At 41.1% G+C, this 25,512-nt stretch overlaps 1 protein-coding gene across 2 annotated transcripts in view; it reads right to left on the reverse strand.

Moving 5' to 3' along the window:
• Nucleotides 1-25,512, reverse strand: part of ANKH (ANKH inorganic pyrophosphate transport regulator) — a 161,532-nt gene that overhangs the window by 111,421 nt on the left and 24,599 nt on the right. Inside the window, exon 1 of one of the 2 annotated variants that reach the window (XM_063811095.1) lies at nucleotides 17,299-17,459. The exons of the other annotated variant lie outside the window; for it this stretch is intronic. The gene's annotated coding sequence lies outside the window, so the exon portion shown is untranslated. Of the gene's footprint in view, nucleotides 1-17,298; nucleotides 17,460-25,512 lie in introns of those variants that run through there. 2 annotated transcript variants of the gene reach the window in all.

Genomic DNA, 25,512 nt, shown 5'->3' on the forward strand with positions numbered 1-25,512 from the left:
TGTGATGTGCTGTATGTGTAAATACACACTGGATTTCCATGACTTAGTACAGAAAAAGAAGGAATATCTCAATAATAATTTTATTTTGATGACATACAGGAATAATAGTATTTGGATATATTGAGTTAAATATAGCACTAAAAATTTCAACTATTTATTTTTAATTTTTAAATAAGGCTACTAGAAAATTTAAAGTTATATGTGTGGCTCACATTACTTCTGTTGGACAGCTACATGAGACACTTCTTTGGAGGAGGCTGTTTTTCCTAGCCATCTGAACAGAATGAATATTTCACACTTCAGAAACAGCACTACCAGCAGAATCACATAATGACCCTACATTGGGCCCATCTGCTCAAATAAGGATTCAATTCTGTTATGTAATCATTTTATTGTATATAAAATGGTAGTGGCCTTCATTTTTCATGACATACAGCACACATTCAGAAGCAATGTTAACCACAATAGTAAAAACTCTGCCAATAAACAACAGAAATTTCACGACCACAGATATTCAAATCCCAGAAATACACGAAAACATTTGTCCTTTTCTTGTGCTCTAAGAACCTGCCACTAAACATTACTAATACCGTAATTGGCTGAGCGCGGTGGCTCACGCCTGTAATCCCAGCACTTTGGGAGGCCGAGGCGGGTGGATCACGAGGTCAGGAGATCGAGACCACGGTGAAACCCTGTCTCTACTAAAAATAGAAAAAATTAGCTGGGCGCAGTGGTGCGCGCCTGTAGTCCCAGCTACTCAGGAGGCTGAGGCAGGAGAATGGCGTGAACCCAGAAGGCAGAGCTTGCAGTGAGCCGAGATCACGCCACTGCACTTCAGCCTGGGCGACAGAGCCAGACTCCGTCTCAAAAAAAAAAAAAAAAATACTGTAATTAATTTAACATTATCTGGACTTGGTAATATAAAATACACTATTATGTAATTTTATAACACTAAATAAAACCAAACATTCAACTACACTTCTGACATTTACTATATTTGTTGCAATGGGAAAAGTGTGAACTTCAGTGTTTACTTGTAACAGTTCCATGAGTAGTCAGAAAGCCTAATATATACTATTTTATACCTATATTACAAGAAAATAAGTTTAGTTCATTTATTTTATTAGTCATAACTGCTTTGAACTGTGATTCACTTAAATATCAATGTCTCTATCTCTCAGAATATCAGGAATAACAACAACAATTTTAAAATAAAAAGAACTTTTAAAAAGGAGAGATCCTGTTTATAAAATGAACAATTTGCAGTGGAAATGAACAGTTTACAACATTGTATAGCAAGAAGGCAATCATAGCATGGTGTGTGAGTGGGTGATCCTTCTAGAAATAATTCAGGAATTGAGAGACTGAGAGAGAAAAAGTGAGTATTTTCAAGCAAACTGGAGATCAAAACTCACAAATGACTTTCAAGTTCACAGCCTCTTACGCATGAGAAGTCATTTCCACATTTAAATCTTTCTTTGGCAGGGCGCGGTTGCTGATGCCTGTAATCCCAGCATTTTGGGAGGCCAAGGCGGGTGGATCACCTGAGGTCAGGAGTTCGAGACCAGCCTGGCCAACATGGTGAAATCCTGTCTCCGCTAAAAATATAAAAATTAGCCAGGCGTAGCGGCACATGCCTGTAATCTCAGCTGCTTGGAAGGCTGAGGCAGGAGGATTGAGGCTTGAACCTAGGAGGCGGAGGTTGCAGTGAGTAGAGATCACGCCACTGCACTCCAGCCTGGGTGACAAAGAGAGACTCCATCTCAAAAAACAAACAAACAAACAAATCTTTCTTTCTCCCTGTGGTTCTGCTGCCCAGATAAACAGGCAGCAGACAGAAACCCACTGTGGTATGTAAGAATACCTTACCCCAACCAAGAGTCTGCAGAGCCCTCAGATAGCTGTGACTGCAGACAAAAACCCATCTCCATGACATTTTATCTCCACAGCCATAGAGGCTGAAACAATCTGTTCCCAGCAGGGCCATCCTTCCTTGAAAGAAGGAAAAAAAATAGTCTCTGATGAAATGTAAATAGGAAAAAATTAAAAGTGATTTATTTTTCAGATTTTTTTGAAAAAAAAATTAGTCAAGTTAATCAAGCAGATCTAGCCTAGAAATGACATGTCTGCTGCATACGATGTATTCTCGTTTGAAAATAAAAACCAAAACTGGACTAGAAGTGTAAAGGGCAACAATGGCTGGGTGATTTTTTCCAATAATAGAGATATAAAAAAGCGGTTTCTTTTTTAATGTTAAAATTAAGTTGCATTTAAATTAGGAAGGAATGTTCATGGTCACGAATTCTAAAACACAACAGCTCAATGTCCCATAGAATCAAAGGGTACCCTCAATATTGGTTCATAGAATGCGAATAGCTGTATGTTAATCATAATACAAAATAAGAAGTAATTTCCAAACAGTACCAGTAATAAATACAATGAACAGTTCTGCAGTTTGTGAGATCATTTCATCAGCTGACAGGAGCGACTGCCAACACTCCTGGTTCCCAAGGTGGTGTTGAGGTCCCAAGCCCAAAGTCCCTATTAAATTACCACTGTAACAGCCCAAGGAATCAGCCCTGATACTTCTATTTTCTGCCTTGCCCCTGACTTCTGCTTGGCCTGTCAGGGGGCATATCAGTGGCCTCCCACCTCCAACAGCTCTGGTTACACGCCCCAAAAGGTGAGCAATATCACTTTCTCAACTCAGTGAAAATAACTTTGAAGAACAAATGTGATAAAGAATATTCTAACTTTGCACAGTGGAAAATGCTTTGAGATCTAGAGGTAAAAGGCAAGAGATTATCACCTGTTAGCAACAGACAGACGGATGGTCTAATTGTTCCCTATGTTTTTATAAAACTGAAACAAAACAGTGTGGAAAGAAAAAACAAATATTGAAAAATAGGTACTTTCCTCATTTGGCTTAGAACAAATATTGAGGAATAGGTGCTTTCCTCATTCAGCTACCATTACCAAGATTTTTAAAAGACACATGAGGACTCACAAAAACAACTGGGCAAATACCCAACTGCCTTGTGGCTTGGCCAAAAGTCTTTAAGGTACGCTGGTACACAGAAATTCTAACTACTCAGCTATTCCATGGCCTATCAAAACTCTTTCTACTACTATACATCTACTGCTTCTATCTGACATCTGTTTAAATATCTACTTCTTGGTGATTTTCTTTCTTTTTTATTTTTTTGAGACAGGATCTCCCTCTGTTGCCCAGGCTGGAGTGCAGTGGCACAATCTTGGCTCACTGCAGCCTTGACCTCTTGGGCTCAAGCAATCCTCCCATCTCAGCCTCCCGAGTAGCTGAGACTACAGGTGTGCACCACCATGCCTGATTAATTTTTGTATTTTTTTGTAGAGACAGGATCTCACTATGTTGCCCAGGTTGGTCTCAAACTCCTGGGCTCAATTGATCCTCCTGCATCAGCCTCTCAAAGTGCTGGGATTTAAGATGTGAGCCACCATGCCCAGCCTCAAGCCTTTTAATAAACATATCTTAGTGCCTTAGAGGAACCTGAAATCTATCGAATTGATAAAGATGGCAATGAGCTGACTCATCTGAACTGATCGTGCAGAATCTCTTAAGAAAATAAGTGCCTAATCTTAACATTGTCCGTGTACAGGGGCTCACAGAATTGTGCCTTCATCTTTTCTTTCTACAGTGCTATACTCAAAAAATTAAAACACAAGTACCAGTGACATCACGTTATGTAACCTCCATAATTAAAATCTAGAGGTTAGGGTTAGAACCCTCACTTGAATCTGCAGTTAGTATTAAAAACTAACTAAATACAATCTATGATTAAAATACTAATTGCAGATCAAGTAAGGGTCCTAACTAATTTTTCCAGGACGAACTAAACAGATATCAGTGGTTAAGACATTAAAACCTCTTTTCCAGACTAATGCAATGTATGCATGGTTAACCTAATAACCATAGCATGTTTCTCTAAGCAAATAAGTTACAGTAAACCAAAGGATAAAGTACACATTGATGTGTGTTTTTCCATGCACATGTGTATTAGGTTTTCTTGACAAACCACCCAGCTCATGACAAATTAACGGGTGCTGTATTAGGTAGAATGAACACCTCATATGGGATTAAGTCTCAAGCTGTATATCTGGATTTGGTCTCCCAAAAAAGAAAACAGAGTTGGTGACTAAGTTATCTCTCTACCAAATCTTGTCAGATTACAGATTAAAGGGACAGCGAAAAAGACCAACTAGCAGCTTTGTTCATCCTGTTTGTGCTTCTTCATCAACTCATATTTGTCATTTGGATTCATGCCTTTTTGGTAATTCCATTTCTTCATCTGTCAAATGGGGATAATTCTGGTACCTACTTCATAAAGGCTGTGGTGGGAATTAATAAATTAATTCCATCTTATTAAATAAGATCAAATAAGTATGTCAAGTCCTTGGTATTTTAGTACACAGCAAATGCTCCCTACATGTTAGCTTTCATTATTTTATTCAGAAACAATAACACAGCTGAATTTCGGCATGAACACTGGAATTTGACTGTTGCATGCCAAGTAAGAGAGCAGATTTTCATATTAATTCTTAAAATTAAAATGAAAAATGTTTCTGCTTTAGAGTGAAACCATAAACCAAAGTCAAAACCATCGATTTGCTCTCCATATGTTCTGACTAACATCCATGTTCTTTTCTGCTTCCTGGGCCCCTAGCTAACCTGCGTTTCCCACGTCCCTCTGCAGTTAGGTGGGGCCATGTGACCATTTCTGGCCAATGGAATGTGGGAGTTTTGAGAGTGTGAGAATGTTGGAAGTCTGGTCTCCAAAAACTCCTGACCAAACCTCTTCCCTCACCTGCCAGCTACAGGCTGAAAGTCAGTGAAGAACTCAGAGGGCCTAGAATACAGCAGAACCACTGTCTCCAAGGAACCTCACCGACCTGGGCTAAGCAGCTGAGCGGTCACCACTGTGCGCTCTGGCAGTTCGCACACTCCAGTCCATGGCTTCTTCTTTACGCGTGACTCTGACATACTCCTGTTAACAGTAACACCTAAGACTTTTACCATGGGCCACTGCTCTAAGTACTGCATATACATCTTAGCTCTTTTAATTTTCTCAACAATCCTCTGAGCCAGGTATTTCTTACAGCTGAGGAAGGTAAAACAAACATTTTAAGTGATCTGTCTCAGGTGCACAGCCAAGGTAAGCTGATGAACTGGGGCTGGATGCAAATAGCAGTCCAGCCAGCCCTAGAGTCCATATTCTCAGCTGCTAGTCTAGGCCTTTTAAAGATAAATGCACACATACGAGACACGCCGCTGTGGCATTATTCACCTGAGTGTTACGCAGGGTCAGTCCAGGCATAGTTGAGAAGAAGGCTGTGGCTGTCAATAAGGGATCCCCAAAGCCCCTGCTGTGGGCACATCCCATTTCCTTTGTTAACCAGGTATCTCATCAGGTAGCAGATAACTGGGTGTCTCATCATCTCCTTTGGCTTCCTAGGGCTTCCAACTTAAAGGATCCTCTCTGGGCATCACTAAGGTTTTCGGACCTTTGTTGTATTTCTCCTTATATCAAAACTGTTGTCCTAAGACCTATTTTTTTTGGGAGATCCTACTCACTGAGTGCTGATAACTCAGTGATCTGATACATTGTATCAATGTTCTCTTTCTCTCAGATTATCTTTTATTTCAGAGGCCTTCAGGGACAATGCCATAATCTGAAATGGTAACTTGATTGCCAACAGTTTGCAACATTCCCAGGTAGGTGTAGGAGCCATATCTGTTTGGATAAAGAAGAGTATTTGCATATCTCAGATCCTACCACGTGGGCACCTGTTCCGGCATAAGATAAATCACATCAATTACAGACAAACTAAAACATGTTGCTTTGTTTCTAGGCTGTGGCTACAACACTCTTATGTTAAGCACTACCATCTGCTTTATGCCATTCAGAAAAAGAAACCATGGTAATCTCACCACATGATGAGGAGTGTGTGACAGGTCAGCTTGGATGCCAGGCAAGGGTATTTCCTAACATTATAAACAAGCTTCTGGCTGGGAGTGGTGGCTCATGCCTGTAATCCCAGCACTTTGGGAGGCCGAGGCGGGCATATCACTTAAAGTCAGGAGTTTGAGACCAGCCTGGCCAACATGGTGAAACCACGTCTCTACTTAAAAACAAAAACAAACAAACAACAAAAACAACTATAAAAATTAGCCAGGCATGGTGGCGGGTGCCTGGCGCCTGTAATCCCAGCTACTCAGGAGGCTGAGGCAGGAGAATTACTTGAACTCAAGAGGTGGAGGTTGCAGTGAGCTGAGATTGCACCACTGCACTCCCACCTGGGCAACAGAGACTCCGTCTCAAAAACAAACAAACAAAAAAACAAACAAACAACAACAAAAAGTTTCTTCTTCTTTTCTTTTCTTTCTTCTTCTTTTTTAAATACCATAATGCAGTTCTTTACGCCTATACCATGGAATGAAACCATCAGCAATATGTCTTCTAATAAGAATCTCACCACATGGAAAATTTACTTGTGAAAATATATTTAATGGCCTGGACTCTAGACATACAATTGGAAAATATCAGCTTATTAAAATAAAGCTCATCCCCTTGCACTATATCCAAATCAGAGGGAGAAGAACAAGCTAGAAAACAACTTTGCCCAAGTCATAGGTACATATCTTTAAGGTCTGAATTACTCAAGAGAATTTCTTACATGGTAACATTCAGAAGAAGCAATTTCTCGCTGGCTGCAGTGGCTCACGCCTGTAATCCCAGCACTTTGGGAGGCTAAGGCAGGCAGATCACGAGCTCAGCAGATCGAGAACAGCCTGGCCAACATGGTGAAACCCGTCTCTATTAAAAATACAAAAATTAGCCAGGCATGGTGGTGGGCACCTGTAATCCCAGCTACTTGGGAGGCTGAGGCAGGAGAATCGCTTGAACCCAGGAGGTAGAGCTTGCAGTAAGCCCAAGACTGCACCTTTGCACTCCAGCCTGGGCGACAGAGAGAGACTCCGTCTCAAAAAAAAAAAAAAAAAAAAAAAAAGAAGCAATTTCAAAGCATGGACCTCTACTGCAGTTTTTGTTAATCTATGACTCTTATTGTCCATTGTAATGAAGAGTACAAGAGAATCCAGAAAGGCTTACCCAGAAATACTTATTTTGCTATACAGATGCCCAAAGTCCCTCTGTTCTCCTTCTTCAAGCTTGATGGTCAAATTTCTAGAATAATTCATCAAACAATCAAAAGCTGAATGTGCTACACAATTAAGATTCAGCTTCTACTGAAAAATGTCAAAGTTCTACAAATAATACAGGTTCTGAGATATGAAAGAAAAAAGTGTCAAATCTTTACTTTATAAATAAACTACCAAATGCTTAGGAAGAATGCATTTGGGCGAGTTGCCTGTTCTCGTGCAGCAAACCAACAGAAATGCCTGACATATGATCTAGAATTCACTTCTGCCAGGCTAGTGCTGCCCAACCACAACACATCTTGAGTGTCTTAAGAATCAGTCTTTGAGAAAACCTCCTCACAAAATCATTACATAAAAAGATTTGTTGCAGCCGGGCGCGGTGGCTCACGCCTGTAATCCCAGCACTTTGGGAGGCCGAGGCGGGCGGATCACGAGGTCAGGAGATCGAGACCATCCTGGCTAACACGGTGAAACCCCGTCTCTACTAAAAATACAAAAAATTAGCCGGGTGTGGTGGCGGGCGCCTGTAGTCCCAGCTGCTCGGGAGGCTGAGGCAGGAGAATGGCGTGAGCTCGGGAGGCGGAGCTTGCAGTGAGCCGAGATCGCGCCACTGCACTCCAGCCTGGGTGACAGAGCGAGACTCCGTCTCAAAAAAAAAAAAAAAAAAAAAAAAAAAAAAAAAAAAAAAAAAGGTTTGTTGCAGATTTCCTGCGTTTTATTTAGACAGGTACCTGAGACCAATATAATCTGTCCTCCCCATCCTCAGGATAAATAGAAGATATAAAACATGAATACCTTCTGTGTTTTCATCAGTTTATAATCTCATAACTGAATAATAATTTCAGCAAGCAAAACATCCACCTAGCCTCTAAAATGACCATTCTCAATATTAGCAAATTAACCATTTCATATAAACCCAGGGAATTATCAATATTCTATTTCTGATTCTGGTTTTGCAATTTCTGGATTGGGCAAGAGGAAGAGTCACTTATCTTTTGTCTGTACGAGAGATGGAGGCATGAATTAATATGAAGAAAGTCCATTGTTTTACCTTGGAAAGCACCTCACTAGAGGATATACTAAAATCAGCACAACAGACTGAACACACACCTATGGACGACTACGAAGCAAGAATTTTTATGTGAAGGTAGTAAGCAAAATTGTTACATAGACGTCCTTCTGTGTATTTGAGGCTGCCTTTCAAAATCATCCTCTTTTATTCCTGGGTTCACTGGGCAGCCATATCAGATCGAGAAGACACTGCTGCGGCTTGCCCCGTGTTGAACTTACCTCCTGCCCAGTACACGCACCCACACAGGCCGGAATAACCGAAGGTGGCGACAGCATGAGCAGGAGGTAATGAAAACGTGTCCAGTGCCGGCAAGAGTCCAAACCAAACACAGTCCTAGGCTGCAGTGGGGGAAGGAAGTGGCTGGAAAGTTATTCCCTGATGGCTTGGATATTTAAATATTGTGAGGTAGGGGGAGTGTGTGTGTGTGTGTGTGTGTGTGTCTGTGTGTGTCTGTGTGTGTGTGAGTGTGTGCAGACTTAGGAATAAAAAACAACACTGCTAACTTAGAAAGTTAGAAAAATAATTTGGTCATAACTGAAAGAGAATAACAGCAAGTCCGACTAAGATAGCACAGAGCTGCTTGAGAGCTCCAGGCTGCAGCCCTATTTTGTAGGTCCATTTTCCCAAACTGCCTCTCCACTGACCATTTTCCCAAGCACTGCCCAGAAAGGAATGTCACTGGCCCTACTGGTGAAACACTAAATCTGATTCACCACTTTACCCCCAACATCTAGTCTGGTTTTTGGCATCCAGAAGGCACCAACAGTCCTGCTTTGCCTGGGACTTGCCTGGCTTCAGGACTGAGGGTCACAGCCCAGGAAACCCTCGGTCCCGGACAAACTGGGTCAGTTGGTCACTCTACAAGGTGCCCCATGTGGAATCCCTTCCTCACTATGCCTTCATAGAAAGTTAAATCATTCATTTTTTTTAAGGGCAAAAAAAGAATTTTTTGAATTTCAGCACCAGGTACTTCCTCTGGAGTTGATCAGAATGAGTACAAGGATAGTTCCTGCTGAACAGCTCCTGGCTGGGCCACAAATGCAGCTTTCTACTGAGTGGGACTGTGGTGTCCAACTCAGGAGACCTTGGAGAGTGACAGGGAGCCCTAAAATGAAGGGTGTGAAAACTTCACAGAACCGGAATCGGACAGCCAGCCAACCCTCTGCATTCCTATTGGAGGAATTCTAAAGTTTCAATATATATCCCATCATGAATGTTTGTATGAGGAGCTACTTAGGTGAAAAACTGCCTAAAGATGCCCCTATTTGGCATTTTTATTATTATTTTGCCTCTCTTAGCTAAGTCATTAAATGCCTAATACAAAGCAACTTTTCTGTGTTTCTCATATCTCCGCACCTTGCTGTAGTTGAGTTCACTGGTGACTCAAGGCACAAGAATGACATTTGCTGAAACTGATATCATCCACAGTTCCATGATCCCCCTGGGGGACGACGGGGGGCCTTTACAGTATTTATAGCTGTGATTGCCATGGTGCCAAAGGGATCCATGGTCAAATGCTCAAGGGGGGCCCTGCACACCATCCACACCAGAGAAATCCTGTGGGACAGGAAACCATCTTCAATGTAGTCAGCTTAGCACTGTTCAGATTTACTTGATCACAGGGTCCAATTTTCACTCAAAACTTATTATCCTGCAGCAAATTTTGAAACACTTGCTCAACTAAGGCACAGAATTGAAAACAGTGTTTTCCTCAACCTACATATTCACCATGCTAATTAAGGAAAAGCAGTTACCAAACCATGGAGTATTTCCCATATATGAATCTTTTTCATCACCAAATTAAATTATTAAGAAAGATAAGGAAGATGAATGAACTTTCAGGAACAAAGATTAATAAATTACAAGACATACTTTGCTTTTACCCTAAAATTTTTTGGGAAAATGTTCTGGCCCAGCAAAATATTCAATTCTTGATGGTATTTCTCAACAGCTCATAATACCAGCAGTGCACACAGCTCTACTCAAAATTACAGTGAAATTTCCTGGCAGCCCCCTTCTAAGAAAAGCAATTTTTAATCGATAACCTCCAAATACAGATGGTTTATATATATATATATATATTTTTTTTTTTTCTGGTCTGAAAAGTCATACTAAGAAATCAGTCCTTAAGCAGTTATCTTTACAAAGTAGGACATAATTTAAAAACTAAAAACATAACAAAAATACTTAAAAGCTATTAAAAAGTTGCTGCCACAGACAAAAATTTTATTGTCTCTGGGAATTCTGACAGTTCTCCATGTGCAAATAAATATGCTTTCCACCACTGCGATTTTTTATAAGCTCCCAAAATAGCTGCAGTGAGGGTTAAAAAACATTTCTGGATTATAAACAAGCAGCATCCTTTTCAAAAAACTCAATAACCAAAGTCAATTATTAAATTGCTAGTTCATGGTCCTAAGGGTAGAGGGGAAGTCAAAATAAACAGATTACATTCAGTAAGTAACAGAGTTACAGAACCATTCAAGTCACCTAGAAAACACAGTATGAGAATTTAAAACAAATTCTAATAGATTTATTTAGAAGTGCTGAAGAAGGAGTTGGAGGAAGTAAGTTTCCAAGAACGGATAAATTAAATTTTAATTACTATTCATGCTTTTATTTTCTAGTTTTCAAGTTACCATTTATTTGCCTGTAGAGTTTGTTGGGCTGTTACAAATAACGATCTTTGTAACATTTGAAGCAAGGAAAGCAGAAACAAGATTCACAATGGGGAGAAAATATCTGTTCCACTGTGAGAGCAATGAAACATCTGGAAAGAATACGGCTATCGAGATACTGAAAAACATACCAACACCTAAGCTTTCTGAAAAGGAGAAATTTGTTTGCAAAAATTATTACTAGCTGACCTTCCCGTGGACAACTAAAAAGTAGCTAGTCACAACTGAATGCCTAACAATTTCTGGTGCTGAATGTTTTCAATTTCTTGATGAAATCACAGTGCTGCTTTGATGGGCCCCAAGCTTGGCCCCACAACCTGCACTATTATTCCTATTGTCTCAGATGGATCAGTTGGCAACAAACAGAACCGCTCTAGGCATGATGGCTTCCCTTCTACTCACATTAAGGCTTGCAATGGATTATGTCTTCAGATGTTCAGAGGCAGGTAAATATTCATTCCATTCTTAAGTTATAGCATTGCCATATATTTTGGAAGTTCTATCAGAGGAATTAAGACTAAAAGAACTAGCTTGGTATGCTCATTAAAAATGAGCTGACTGTCTTGATATTCCAACACGCCTGCTTGCTAAAGCTCAGGTCTTGAGGAGGTTTCATTCATTCACACACAAGGGTGTTTGCTATTCATGGGAATGGGTAATAGACTAGTAAAAGGTTTAGTCTCCTACCCTGCAGAGCTTGTTAGGCTCTCAGACATATCAATCTTTATGGCATTTAGAGCACAGGAGGCCAAAACAAGATTCTCCCCTGCTCCTCCCCCAGTCTGGGTATATGGTCCAGGGTGGGCTCCCAAAGCTACAAGAGAAAAGGATGAGGACTACCTTAAGTATTCAGGGTGAAAAAGGCTGCTGCACCACCTCAAAGACAAGTAGTGATATCTGCCAGAGACCTTTCAAAATAGCCAAGATGTCACTCTGTGGACTGGCCGATGCTGGGCCTGAGGGAAGTGAGCCAAACTGACCTGTAGGCCCTGCCTTGCTTATAGTATAATGCAAAGCAGAAAAGTACCTCATGCATAGTTACATCCCCTTATGGACCATTTCTTTACTCAAGAAGCTTACCTACCTACGTGCAAAGGAACTGTTGGGGCCCTGCAGTCCTCCAACAGCAATCTACCTTCTCTCTCATATTAAGACCCTTTTCAGTAATGCAACTGCCTCAGAGTTGGCAGCACGAAAGAATCAGGAAACCAAACAGAATTGCACGGGGCTTACGTGGGGCTCGTGCTGACCTGCATTCACCCACATACAAACCTGACCTAAATGCAGAGCACGGCTCACCTTCCACAAAATCCACTGGCATCTTTAAAGTACAGGGGCAGACTTCAGTTATTTTATATAAAATTGAAAGGTACAAGGAAAGGAGGACTAATGAAGTGGTAAAGAACAAGAGCTCTACCCTTAGACTGTCTGGGCACAGACAAGAGCTCTGCTGTCTGACCCTAGACAAGTGATCTCACATCTTTGACCTCAGTTTCCCCATCTGTAAAATGGAGACAATGACAGGACCTGCATCACAGGGGAAAGCATTGGTAAATGCTCAGTCTCTGAATGGTCTGGAGTGATGAGGCCTCCACAGAAGGCAATGCCTGTTATGATTACTATTGCTAATTACATTCAAGGTAAGCATGCCCCAAAGACTACAGGAGAAAGGACACTGTAACGTTAGAGGAAAAACCCATAAATACTGGGGATTTACTAGGGAATTTCTTAAGATTATTTTAAAAATATAAAGATCTGGCCGGGCGCAGTGGCTCATGCCTGTAATCCTAGCACTTTGGGAGGCTGAGATGGGCAGATCACATGAAGCCAGGAGTTCAAGACCAGCCTGGCCAACATGGTGAAACTCTGTCTCTAAAAAATACGTAAAAATTAGCCAGGTGTGGTGGTACACACCTGTAATCCCAGCTACTCAGGAGGCTGAGGCAGGAGAATCACTTGAACCCAGGAGGCTGAGGTTGCAGTGAGCAGAGATCACGCCACTACACTCCAGCCTGGGTGACAGAGTGAGACCGTGTCTCAAAATAAATAAATAAATATCTATTGTGTCATCTTGGACATGTGCCTTAGTTTCCTCATCTGGAGAAAGAAGATAATAACAGTGGCTGCTTCATAGGATTATTTAGAAGATTCGTGAATTAATAGACTTATAAAGCACTCTGAGCAGTCACCTGGAACACTGTCAGGGCTACATAACTGCTTGTTTTAGTACCATCATTAAGACAAAAGCACGGTTCTCAAGTAAAACAGCCAAAGTAGGAAAGAAAAGGTTATTTACTTCAGTAACATTACTTTAATCAAGCAAGATTAACCATTACTTCTGATACTAGTACAACTCATTTACATTTTTATGGTGATGTAATCTTTACAAGTTTTTTAAAAAATAATTCTGGATTAGTGCAGAGCTCGTTAAATTTTAAAGTGCTTCACATATGTATATTTTATGACCAGACTTAACTGGAAACCACATATATTTTTAATTCTGTTGAGACTGAAAGAGATGAGTGTTGCTCAGTGAGATGACTGCTGTCCCTCTGGTTAGTCACAGGAATAACCTGCCTCTTGGAAGAGTCTGTTCCATTGTAAAAGGAGCCCTTTGAAAAACCTGCAGTCCGTGCCCACAGACAGGTTGAAATGCTTCCCGAGTTCAGCACTACTGACTTGAAACCATTTTTGTAATCAGGCCCTTCATCTTTCCAGACATCTCAGTGCGTTCAGTGGTGAAAAGCCGCATGAATCCTACACTCTTCCCTAAGAGACTGAGGGTCCTGTTTCCCACCCAGAAACTCTGATGCTGGGTTACTACGCGTTTCTGGCTGGTGAGATTCTGGCAGATGCTCCTGCTGGCTACTAATCACTTTTCCTGTTTGTCTTTCTGCTTAACTAGTCATGCTCTTTGTCTTCTGACAAAATCACAGCCCAGAAGTACAAAGAGGAACTGGTACCATTCCTTCTGAAACTATTCCAATCAATAGAAAAAGATGGAATCCTCCCTAACTCATTTTATGAGGCCAGCATCATCCTGATACCAAAGCCTGGCAGAGACACAACAAAAAAAGAGAATTTTAGACCAATATCCCTGATGAACATCAATGCAAAAATCCTCAATAAAATACTGGCAAATCGAATCCAGCAGCACATCAAAAAGCTTATTCACCACGATCAAGTTGGCTTCATCCCTGGGATGCAAGGCTGGTTCAACATATGCAAATCAATAAACGTAATCCATCACATAAACAGAACCAAAGACAAAAACCACATGATTATCTCCATAGCTGCAGAAAAGGCCTTTGACAAAATTCAACAGCCCTTCATGCTAAAAACTCTCAATAAACTAGGTATTGATGGGACGTATCTCAAAATAATAAGAGCTATTTATGACAAACCCACAGCCAATATCATACTGAATGGGCAAAAACTGGAAGCACTCCCTTTGAAAACTGGCACAAGACAGGGATGCCCTCTCTCACCACTCCTATTCAACATAGTGTTGGAAGTTCTGGCCAGAGCAATCAGGCAGGAGAAAGAAATAAAGGGTATTCAATTAGGAAAAGAGGAAGTCAAATTGTCCCTGTTTGCAGATGACATGATTGTATATTTAGAAAACCCCATCATCTCAGCCCCAAATCTGCTTAAGCTGATAAGCAACTTCAGCAAAGTCTCAGGATACAAAATCAATGTACAAAAATCACAAGCATTCTTATACACCAATAACAGACAAACAGAGAGTCAAATCATGAGTGAACTCCCATTCACAATTGCTTCAAAGAGAATAAAATACCTAGGAATCCAACTTACAAGGGATGTGAAGGACCTCTTCAAGGAGGACTACAAACCACTGCTCAATGAAATAAAAGAGGACACAAACAAATGGAAGAACATTCCATGCTCATGGATAGGAAGAATCAATATTGTGAAAATGGCCATACTGCCCAAGGTAATTCATAGATTCAATGCCATCCCCATCAAGCTACCAATGACTTTCTTCACAGAATTGGAAAAAACTACTTTAAAGTTCATATGGAACCAAAAAAGAGCCCACATTGCCAAGACAATCCTAAGCCAAAAGAACAAAGGTGGAGGCATCATGCTACCTGACTTCAAACTATACTACAAGGCTACAGTAACCAAAACAGCATGATACTGGTACCAAAACAGAGATATAGACCAATGGAACAGAACAGAGCCCTCAGAAATAATACCACACATCTACAACCATCTGATCTTTGACAAACCTGACAAAAACAAGAAATGGGAAAAGGATTCCCTATTTAATAAATGGTGCTGGGAAAACTGGCTAGCCATATGTAGAAAGCTGAAACTGGATCCCTTCCTTACACCTTATACAAAAATTAATTCAAGATGGATTAAAGACTTAAATCTTAGACCTAAAACCATAAAAACTCTGGAAGAAAACCTAGGCAATACCATTCAGGACACAGGCATGGGCAAGGACTTCATGACTAAAAAACAAAACAAAAGCAATGGCAACAAAAGCCAAAATAGACAAATGGGATCTAATTCAACTAAAGAGCTTCTGCACAGCAAAAGAAACTACCATCAGAGTGAACAGGCAACCTATAGAATGGGAGAAAATTTTTATAATCTACCCATCTGACAAAGGGCTAATATCCAGAATCTACAAAGAACTTAAACAAATTTACAAGAAAAAAATCAAACAACCCCATCAAAAAGTGGACGAAGGATATGAACAAACACTTCTCAAAAGAAGACATTTATGCAGCCAAGAGACACATGAAAAAATGCTCATCATCACTGGCCATCAGAGAAATGCAAATCAAAACCACAATGAGATACCATCTCACACCAGTTAGAATGGCGATCATTAAAAAGTCAGGAAACAACAGGTGCTGGAGAAGATGTGGAGAAACAGAAACACTTTTACACTGTTGGTGGGACTGTAAACTAGTTCAACCATTGTGGAAGTCAGTGTGGCGATTCCTCAGGGATCTAGAACTAGAAATACCATTTGACCCAGCCATCCCATTACTGGGTACATACCCAAAGGATTATAAATCATGCTGCTATAAAGACACATGGACACGTATGTTTACTGCGGCACTATTCACAATAGCAAAGACTTGCAACCAACCCAAATGTCCATCAATGATAGACTGGATTAAGAAAATGTGGCACATATACACCATGGAATACTATGCAGCCATAAAAAATGATGAGTTCATGTCCTTTGTAGGGACATGGATAAGACTGGAAACCATCATTCTGAGCAAACTATCATAAGGATAGAAAACCAAACACTGCATGTTATCACTCATAGGTGGGAATTGAACAATGAGAACACTTGGACACAGTGTGGGAAACATCACACACCAGGGCCTGACGTGGGGTGGGGGAAGGGGGGGAGGGATAGCATTAGGAGAAATACCTAATGTAAGTGATGAGTTAATGGGTGCAGCACACCAACATGGCACATGTATACATATGTCACAAACCTGCACGTTGTGCACATGTACCCTAGAACTTAAAGTATAATAATAAAAAAATTACCAAATGCTAAACGAGTTAATGGGTGCAGCACACCAACATGGCACATGTATACATATGTAATAAACCTGCACATTGTGCACATGTACCCTAAAACTTAAAGTATAATAAAAATAATAATAATAATAAAATTATATATATTTAAAAAGTATAATTAAATAAATAAACAAACAAGAAAAAGAAAAAAAAATCACAGCCTGGAGCAGTGCTCTCCAACTCCAGAAAACCACAAGTCTCTTGGACTCAAGGGGTATGTATGTCCTTCTCAGTGTGGGCCTGAAGCGGCAAAGCCCTGCTGGGGCACACGTGAGTGGCAGCCCCTGGGGGACCCCACGCCTGCTTGGGGGGGCCAGAGAGGAGGCAGAGGATGGGACAAGCTGCAACACAAATACCCAGTCCTGAGGGGAGCTTTGCTTAATTCCAACTGGATTATTTTGTTTGGCAGATGACTCTGCACACTTTCTGATAAAGGAGGGTTTAGAAATGGTTTATTTTTTTCTATAAATCACTTAATGAGCATAACAAAACACTCCGTGGTGTGAATTTTTCTGCCAGTGTATACAAACTGCAGGTGTGCCCAGGCAAAAACCCAGCCAAGTCCCTCCCAGCCCCTAAGGTGTGCGTATGTTGGCCAAGGAACCGACTCGCTATCCACGTGAAGGCAAAGACCTGAAGACTTGATTATTTGTTAATGTTAAATGACATTACACTCCCTTCGAACAACAACCCAAGTGAAAAACTATTCGTAAAAATCTCAGCAAAGATCCTGAAAGTGATTTTGACCCAGTTATCCAATAGACCCTTACCTCACTTTTAGCAAACTGAGCCTTGTGCCATGTTAGCTTAATGGCGGGAAGAGTCTTCAAAGTAAAACATGGGACATACGAGGTAGTGATGTATGTATGCAGCCATAGCGACCACAGCACTCATAATCTTCACATCCCGACTTGAATCCTTGGATTTAAACCTAAGTGCCAAATTCAGAATATGTAAACTAATTTTTTATTTCCGGAAAGATTATGTTCTTTCATTATAATCTTTAATATCAAGAGTAGTGAAGACAAGTAAAAATGCTAACATCGATAAGTTAAAACTTCATAACTTGAATACATACAGACACACACGCACAGACAGAGTTTTGGCTCAATGTCTTACTTGATCTCTTCAAAGAAGTGGTATCATAATATATTCTGCCAAGCTGAGGCTAGATGCTTCTAGCCTCAACTCAAAGTCTTATCAGTTAAAAAAAAAAAAAAAACCCACAGAGATTCCTTTCTTTCGTCTTCAGTATAAGAAAGGGTTTTTGTTTGATTTTGTTTTCATGGCTGGCTAGATTTTGATCAGTCTCCAAACTCATGTTACCTTCAGGCTGAAATTAAGACTACCAAAGCTCAAGCCGTCAACTTTGTCTTTCCTAGAAGAAACTTCAAGACACTGGAAAACAGAATGAAAGTCCTAATGGCACTCATTTTTAGCCTTTCATCTTCAATATTCTAATTTTGCACTGTAAATAAGATACTTTGTGCATTTGAGGGTGTCTGTGGGACACAGTATTTATTGTGATGTGGGAAGAGATGTAAAGATGCAAGCACGTACCCCATCAGAGGTAGAAACATGACCCTGACTGGCAAGTACCATCTCACCAACAGCAGCTCAAATCATAGAAAATTACCAATGTCTGATTTTTGTGATCAAACCCAATAAATGTTCAGGCTGACCTTGTCCAAGACACTTATCCAAGACCCCACTGTGAACATCACAGAAATCATCCGATAATAAGCAAAGGAATATACAAGAAGTTCTTAAATATACAAGAAGTCCTTTAAAAAGGGAGCTCTTGCCTTATAAAGGATGGAAGATAACATTTGCTCTCATCCTTACCACGCCTCTCTGAACATGCTGGGTTTGCTCATGAAGAGATCCAATGCTCTTCTATCCTCAACAAGTGAAGTGTCTGGCCAGGGCAAGGAATTTCCATAGCACTTTTTAAGAATAGTTTATTTTTTCCTCTTTCTGTATTCAATATATAGTTTAAAGATTTTTAAGAAGGAAAGCTATAGTATTCCAGCAGGGTAGAAGTGTCCACCATTTTCTATTTTGCCCTAGGACAAAACCAAATTAAGTTGTTTGTGCTGCATTTTTCTAGGAGGAAGGTGACTGTTGAACATGGAAAAATAAAAAAACACACATTATTCTTTTCTGGATTCAGAGCTCTACCAAATTCTGATGTTTAGAATCTGGATTTTACCATATGAGATTTGGGATCCAAAGTATATTGAGTTGTGCATTTTCTTGATTTGTGACAGTTGTTCTAATGGTTTACTTAGCTGCCTGTTTCAAGCAAAAGTGGATGCTTATGAATTTGCTTCATAAGGTGGTTTCTAGAAATGACAAATGATCTGATTTAGCGAGTATTATTACACATTTTCAAATTATCCGCTTCAAAATTCTACTGACACATCAGGTTAAATGAGCTCTCCCTGGCTTTCTAATGATGCCCAGGCATTTACATGCCCTTCACAGTCAGTAGGAAAGTGGAAGGTTCTGACACCTAAAGACAGCCAAGGGGCATCCTGGAAGGCGACTGCAAGGGCATCTATGGAAAGGGAAAATGAACGGGAAAACAGGATATTTCTGAGTGGAGCCTCGGACAAAAAAAATCACAGCTGCTCTACTATACTATGCCATTTGGTTTTTTATAACTTGACAGGCTAACACCTTAATCATGGTCTTTTCTCCTTCAGCCTACAACACATGTCTGAAAGTTTTGAGTGGGGATATATATGACTAATATGTATGAGGATACTAATTGTCACTACTGAGAGGACAGATTTTACAATCATTAGGTAGAACTGAGCAAAAAAATGGGTAGAGGAATGAAGAGCTGACAAAGTTTTATTTAAAAAACAAAAGAAAAAACTTAGGCCTCTTAAGAGCTCCAAGTGAAAATAATTAATGCATAAAATATGTGATATTTTACACTTATTTTTTAAATCATGATAAAATAGACATAACATAAAATATAACATTTATTTTGTTTTTTTTAAGATGAAGTCTCGCTCTGTCACCCAGGCTAAAGTGCAATGGTGCGACCTCGGCTCACTGCAACCTCCGCCTCCCAGGTTCAAGTGACTCTCCTGCCTCAGCCTCCCAAGTAGCTGGGATTACAGGCATGTGCCCCAACGCCTGGCTAATTTTTGCATTTTTGGTAGAGATGGGATTTTGCCATGTTGGCCAGGCTGGTCTCAAACTCCTGACCTCAGGTGATCCATGCACTTTAGCCTCCCAAAGTGCTAGGATTACAAGTGTGAGCCACTGCATCAGGCCAAAATTTATCATTTTTAAGTGTGAAGTTCAGAGGCACCAAATCCATTCACATTGTTGGGCAACCATCCACACCATTCATCTCCAGAACCCTTTCTGCCTTGCAAAACTGAAACTGTGTCCCCATTAAACACTAACTCCCAATTATCTTTTCACCAAGCCCCCAGCAACCCCCATTCTACTTTGTCTTTATGGATTTGACTACTCTAAGTACCACATATGAATAAAATTAGACAGTATTTGTCTATTTGTGACCGGCTTATTTCACCTATCATAGTCTTGAAGGGTGGTCTATATTGTGGCATGTGTCAATATGTGATTATTTAGTTCACCAAAATCCTAGAATTCCAGAATTAGGTGTCAATTCCAAAGTTCTAGGGAGTTAGTCTTAAGAAAAATAAAAAGGATTCATTCTTTACAAAGGGATAATAAACCTTGAGCAATTTGTACCACAAAAAGATAAAAAAAGCTAAACAGATAAATGCTTTCACTAAAATTAGATGAATTCCTAGGAAAGAGATATATAGGAGGCTATTTCCCGGGAGGAAATTTATAACACCATTTCAGCCTGCTGTAAGGTGGAGATGGTAGACAGCTAATTAGGGTCCTCTCTATAATACTGACTGATGATGGGGGTGTGGTTTCTTACTTGGCTGAGTGCCTTGCCAATCATTTCTGCACCTGCCGGGCCTGGAGATTGCTGATGTGCTTCAGGCATGAGCAAACCACATCAAAGGCTCAGCTCACTGGCATACCTGACGGTCAAGGACAGAGACCTGCTCTGACCAAGGAATACCCCAATGAGACTGGCCTGGAGGATCCAAGCCAGTTCGGCAATGTCTTATGGAGTCCTAGGATAGTCCTGGTTACTCAGTTTTGGAGAGCATGGTTTGGCCTATGGGACACACCGATCTGGGTTTGGCCTATAGGACACAGACTCTCTTCTATAGCCTTCCTTAGGGACCAGCTGTGTCTCAATCTGCATAAGACCTGGGAAAACTGAAATGGACTGATCATTCCAGACCACAGAGTATCAAAGCCCTTAGTTTACAGTGTCCTGAGAAAACACTCACCCAAGTTTCTTGGGCTGGACTTGGAACAGATGAAGGCTGCAGAGACAGGGAGTGGGGTTTTTCTTCTATCAAGCCCAAGTATGAACGACACACTCAAGTGTCTCTTCCATTTACTGCGTGCTCACGAGCCATGCAGGAGCAATCATATCACCCATGGGTGGTGATTTTCTTCCCTTTCTTCTCTCAGTAATGGCACTGAGAACAGAATGTTCTGAACATTATAAGGCAGAACACATGAAAATTCCTAGAGAGAAGATCTGTTCTATCCACCCCTCTCCTCCATTCGGCATGCTGTGTTCCCACTGTGGTTCTGCTGTTGGATAGCAAAGTCTGTTTTGAGAGCTTCAAGGTAAGAGGGTCTCAAGTTGTGGCTAGATGCCCAGGAGTGATTAAGCAATTAGAACATTCAGACATTGCTAATTGCCTACAACTCAGGAGCAGCAGCCCATCTCCTGGGCCACTCAGCTCCCTAACAAACGAGACCTTTGCAGAGCCACCAGGGTTCTCTTTTTTTTTTTTTTTTTTTTTTTTTTTTTGAGAAGAGACTCGTTCTGTTGCCCAGGCCAGAGTGCAATGGCACAATTTTGGCTCACTGCAACGTCCGCCTCATGGATTCAAGTGGGTCTCCTGCATCAGCCTCCTGAGTAGCTGGGACTACAGGCGTATGCCACCACGCCTGGCTAATTTTTGCATTTCTAGTAGAGATGGCACTTCGCCATGTTGGTCAGGCTGATCTTGAACTCTTGACCTCAGGCAATCTGCCCGCCTCGGCCTCCCAAAGCGCTGGGATTACAGGTGTGAGCCACCACGCCTGGCCGGCTCTCATTTTTTATAATGCACCAGACCCCAACTAATGAGCCCTTCTCCCAAACAACTATCAGGGGATTAGCGAAAAAAAAAAAAAAAAAGAGCCTATCTGAAAGTAGCAGAAAAAGTGAACTAGGCAATGCCGAAACCAGGGCAGACTAACAGACCCTGGTCAGAATACAGAACCTGAGCAAGAAGGGAGAAGACTCAAGCTTAACATGCGTTTCTCTCCTATTGCCTCGCCCTAACAACCTTCCACTTACCTCCTCAGTGTGTGCTCGCTCCTGAGTTATTCTCTGGGTGAGGGAGGATGGAAAAGAAGCAGTAAGGATAACTTAAGGGTTACAATAAAGAAATCTCGACTTCCTTAAACGACAGAGCCCAGACAGTACCATTCATACACAGTGGGCACACATTTTGCATATAAGGTATGTAAATATAAGCATGAACTACTGTAGAAACCAGGATATCATATTTTTTTTAGTGGACACCACATTTTTCTCTTCCTCCAAGGAGAGAGGGATAAAAGGGAAAAACCGTGTTCCTGCATCATCCACAAGATTTGACCTGGAGTCAAGTTCCCATTCACCGTAGAGCAAATAAGACACTTGGTTGCAGAGAGAAAAACTTCATTCTCTGAGTGGCAGTGATTTGTTTCACTCTGCCTCATGCTTAGTACTCCCCAAGTGTGGTGTAACATAAAGCCTTTAAAATAGATATATCCCCAAGGTTGCAAGTCTTGGGACAGTTCTGATGTCTTATGTACCTCTCCTATAGACCTACCTTTCTCTGCACAATAAGTGAATAGGCATGCTTATTTTCTAAAAGCACAATTGTTTCACTTGCCAAGTTTCTCTGACCTTACTTTTGGCCTAAGGTGTTTCTAGCAAAATGCAGTGTTTTAGTGCTTTTGCCAAATTTCTTGGCTACTGGCTCAAAAGAAGCAAACTGTCACTCAGAAGAGGTCCTTCACCTAAAGAAAGACATGAATGCTGTTTCTATCTAAACTGCAGCCTTCTGAGGCTTCAGCCTTGCTCTCACTTCGCTAAGTACTGATGGTGGCTATTCAGATTTTTATTAGGGTGTTTTAGCTACAAGTCAGAGATCTGGAGAAACAACAGCGGTCAGGGAGAACCTTCTATTTTCTTGATCTGTAATTGCAACTGGAAGGTGGTCACAGGTGGCTATTTAAAGACGGGCCCCTTTCACTGTCTGTGACTGTCTGCTCTGCAGTGGTACAAGACGAGCTGTAGATTCAGTATTTGCTTGGCGACACACTCCTCAGACATGAAGGATTTTTCATGTTTGTTTTGAGTTTGAGAGTTATTTCTGCCTTTCCTGTTTCTCCCCACCCCTCTTTTCTTTGTGTATAACAAGCTCATTGTCTTGGTCTCAGAGAACTCCCAACTTTCTGGGAGCATCTTTCAGGGAGGATTGGAGCCATAGGGTTGGTATCACAACTTTCTACTTAAAAATGTTTCCCTCGGGGGAGAAATTACTTACCAAGCTATCACATTATCAACTTCTTCCTGCTCTTTTATTCCTGTTTACCTAAGCGTGCAAGAAAAAAAAAAAAAGGCCCTTTTCCTACAACCGAACTTTCAAAGAGGACTTTAATAAGGTATCCGACCCTTCCACATCCAGATTAATGGTGTTGACAGAAACACGCTTTCCAATAAGGCCTCTATTTTGTTATTCTGGCAAAAAACAAAAATGGATATTGTTTGATCTATTTAACGAGTATATATGTTAAGAGTCTAGCTTGGATGAATAACGAGTCCAGAACTGTCTTTCTTCCATCTGTCCTGTGCCTGAAACCACCATGCTGAGATTTGAAGACATCACTGTTGGCAGAAGAAACCCTGCTAGTTGCATATATATATATATATTTTTTTACCTTTCTGGTTTTATTAAGAAAAAAAGACAGTATAAAATAAATTAAAGAAAATGGTAAGTGTGTTTAGAAGTACATGTCCTGGAGGAGCTATCTTGGGATCTTCTTATAAGATTTTTGTGACCTTACCATATAGTGTCATTCTCTGACAGGGACTTCTGAGTCCCTACAAGAGGACTTGGGTTGACAGGGACTTGAGAGGAAGTTGTTCTGGGTCCAGTTCTTGCAGAAGAAACATAGAGAGTGCTGGTGTTTCTCTTGGGTTTCAATCCACCCAGGGTGCTAGGCGGTGCCTAATTTGACTCTCTCCACCTTGGGCTCTGTGGGGTGCCTTTAATGTCCTACAACCCTGGTCAATTACCACAGGTGCTGGGCAACCAAGGACATGTCTAATTAGCTATGAGCCAAAGGTAACAGATCACTACGTCAGTACTGCAAACTGGTCAGAGAAAATCCCTACGCACACTTTTTTTTTTTTTTTTTTGGTGATGGAATTTCACTCTTGTTGCCCAGGCTGGAGAGTACAATGGCGGAATCTCAGCTCACCACAACCTCCATCTCCCAGGTTCAAGTGATTCTCCTGCCTTAGCCTCCCAAATAGCTGGGATTACAGGCACCTGCCACCACGCCCGGCTAATTTTTTGTATTTTTAGTAGAGACAGGGTTTCACCGTGTTGGCCAGGCTGGTCTCGAACTCCTGGCCTCAAGTGATCCGCCTGCCTCGGCCTCCCAAAGTGCTGGGATTACAAGCATGAGCCACCGCGCCCGGCCGTAAAACTTATTTTGATGCAGCCAAATTCTAATCTCTGAGCATCTTTTGGTAAATATGCATAAGGCAGTGTGTCAAACTGCGAGGAGGCCATAATCTTTAAAGATTAAAGACTGTTACCTAAGTGTCTACTGTTTCCATGATACAAGGATTCCCGCTGCTTTCCTTTACTTTTCCGTACAGGCAATGCCGTGCTATTCCTCATTATAGAGCAGTGGGAAAACAGCCATATTTACAATGACATTTACTTGTATCCACCTTAACAGCTAGTAGAGTTTGGACTAGGATAAGAAATGGATGACAAGACTTATTTAGTAATTAATATCATGATTTTTAGTCTCTCAGCTTTTCAAAGGATGTTCTTCTGAATTGTTTCATATATAAGCAATGGAATGGTTCAAGAGCAAGTGACAAAGTCCCAGAGAAGCAACTGAGTACTGTCTCTTGGGCTGTTTCTACTAGAGATCTATTTTACATCACCCAACACAATTAATTTAGTAGAGTGCACATACATTTGACATGCAGGGAAGAGCATGGTTAAGAATGAACCTCAAGGGCCAAGGGTGGTGGCTCACGCCTGTAATCCCAATATTTTGGGAGGCTGAGGCGGATGGATTACTTGGGATCAGGAGTTCGAGCCCAGCCTGGCCAACATGGTAAAACTGCGTCTCTACTAAAAACACACACACAAAAAAACAAAAAAAACTAGCCAGGCATGGTGTTATGCACCTGTAGTCCCAGCTACTCGGGAGGCTGAGGCAGGAGAATTGCTTGAACTCAGGAGACGGATGTCGCAGTGAGCCAAGATCGTGCCACTGCAGTCCAGCCTGGGAAACAGTGTAAGACTGCCTCAAAAAAAAAAAAAAAAAAAAAAAAAATGAACCTCGAGATTTTGATTTTAAAACGACCATCTTACAGGTTGCCTTATGGGATGAAGGGTGCTGCATCAAAGGCAAAAAGCGTTGCTCTTAGGCCAGGAAGGGAGCCAGTAAACTACTAAAGACACAGTGGCTGGTTAATGAGAGCAAAATTTTTCATTTATTATTTTCATCCATATTGGGGAAAAGAAAGAGAAAAAAGTTGGCACCTCAAAGTGAATGCTTATGTAGCCAGTAAAAACACAGAGATTACTAAGGGGGAAAAAGGGGCTGTT

This window comes from Pan troglodytes, chromosome 4, assembly GCF_028858775.2.
Source record: "Pan troglodytes isolate AG18354 chromosome 4, NHGRI_mPanTro3-v2.0_pri, whole genome shotgun sequence".
In the NCBI taxonomy this organism is placed as follows: domain Eukaryota; kingdom Metazoa; phylum Chordata; class Mammalia; order Primates; family Hominidae; genus Pan; species Pan troglodytes.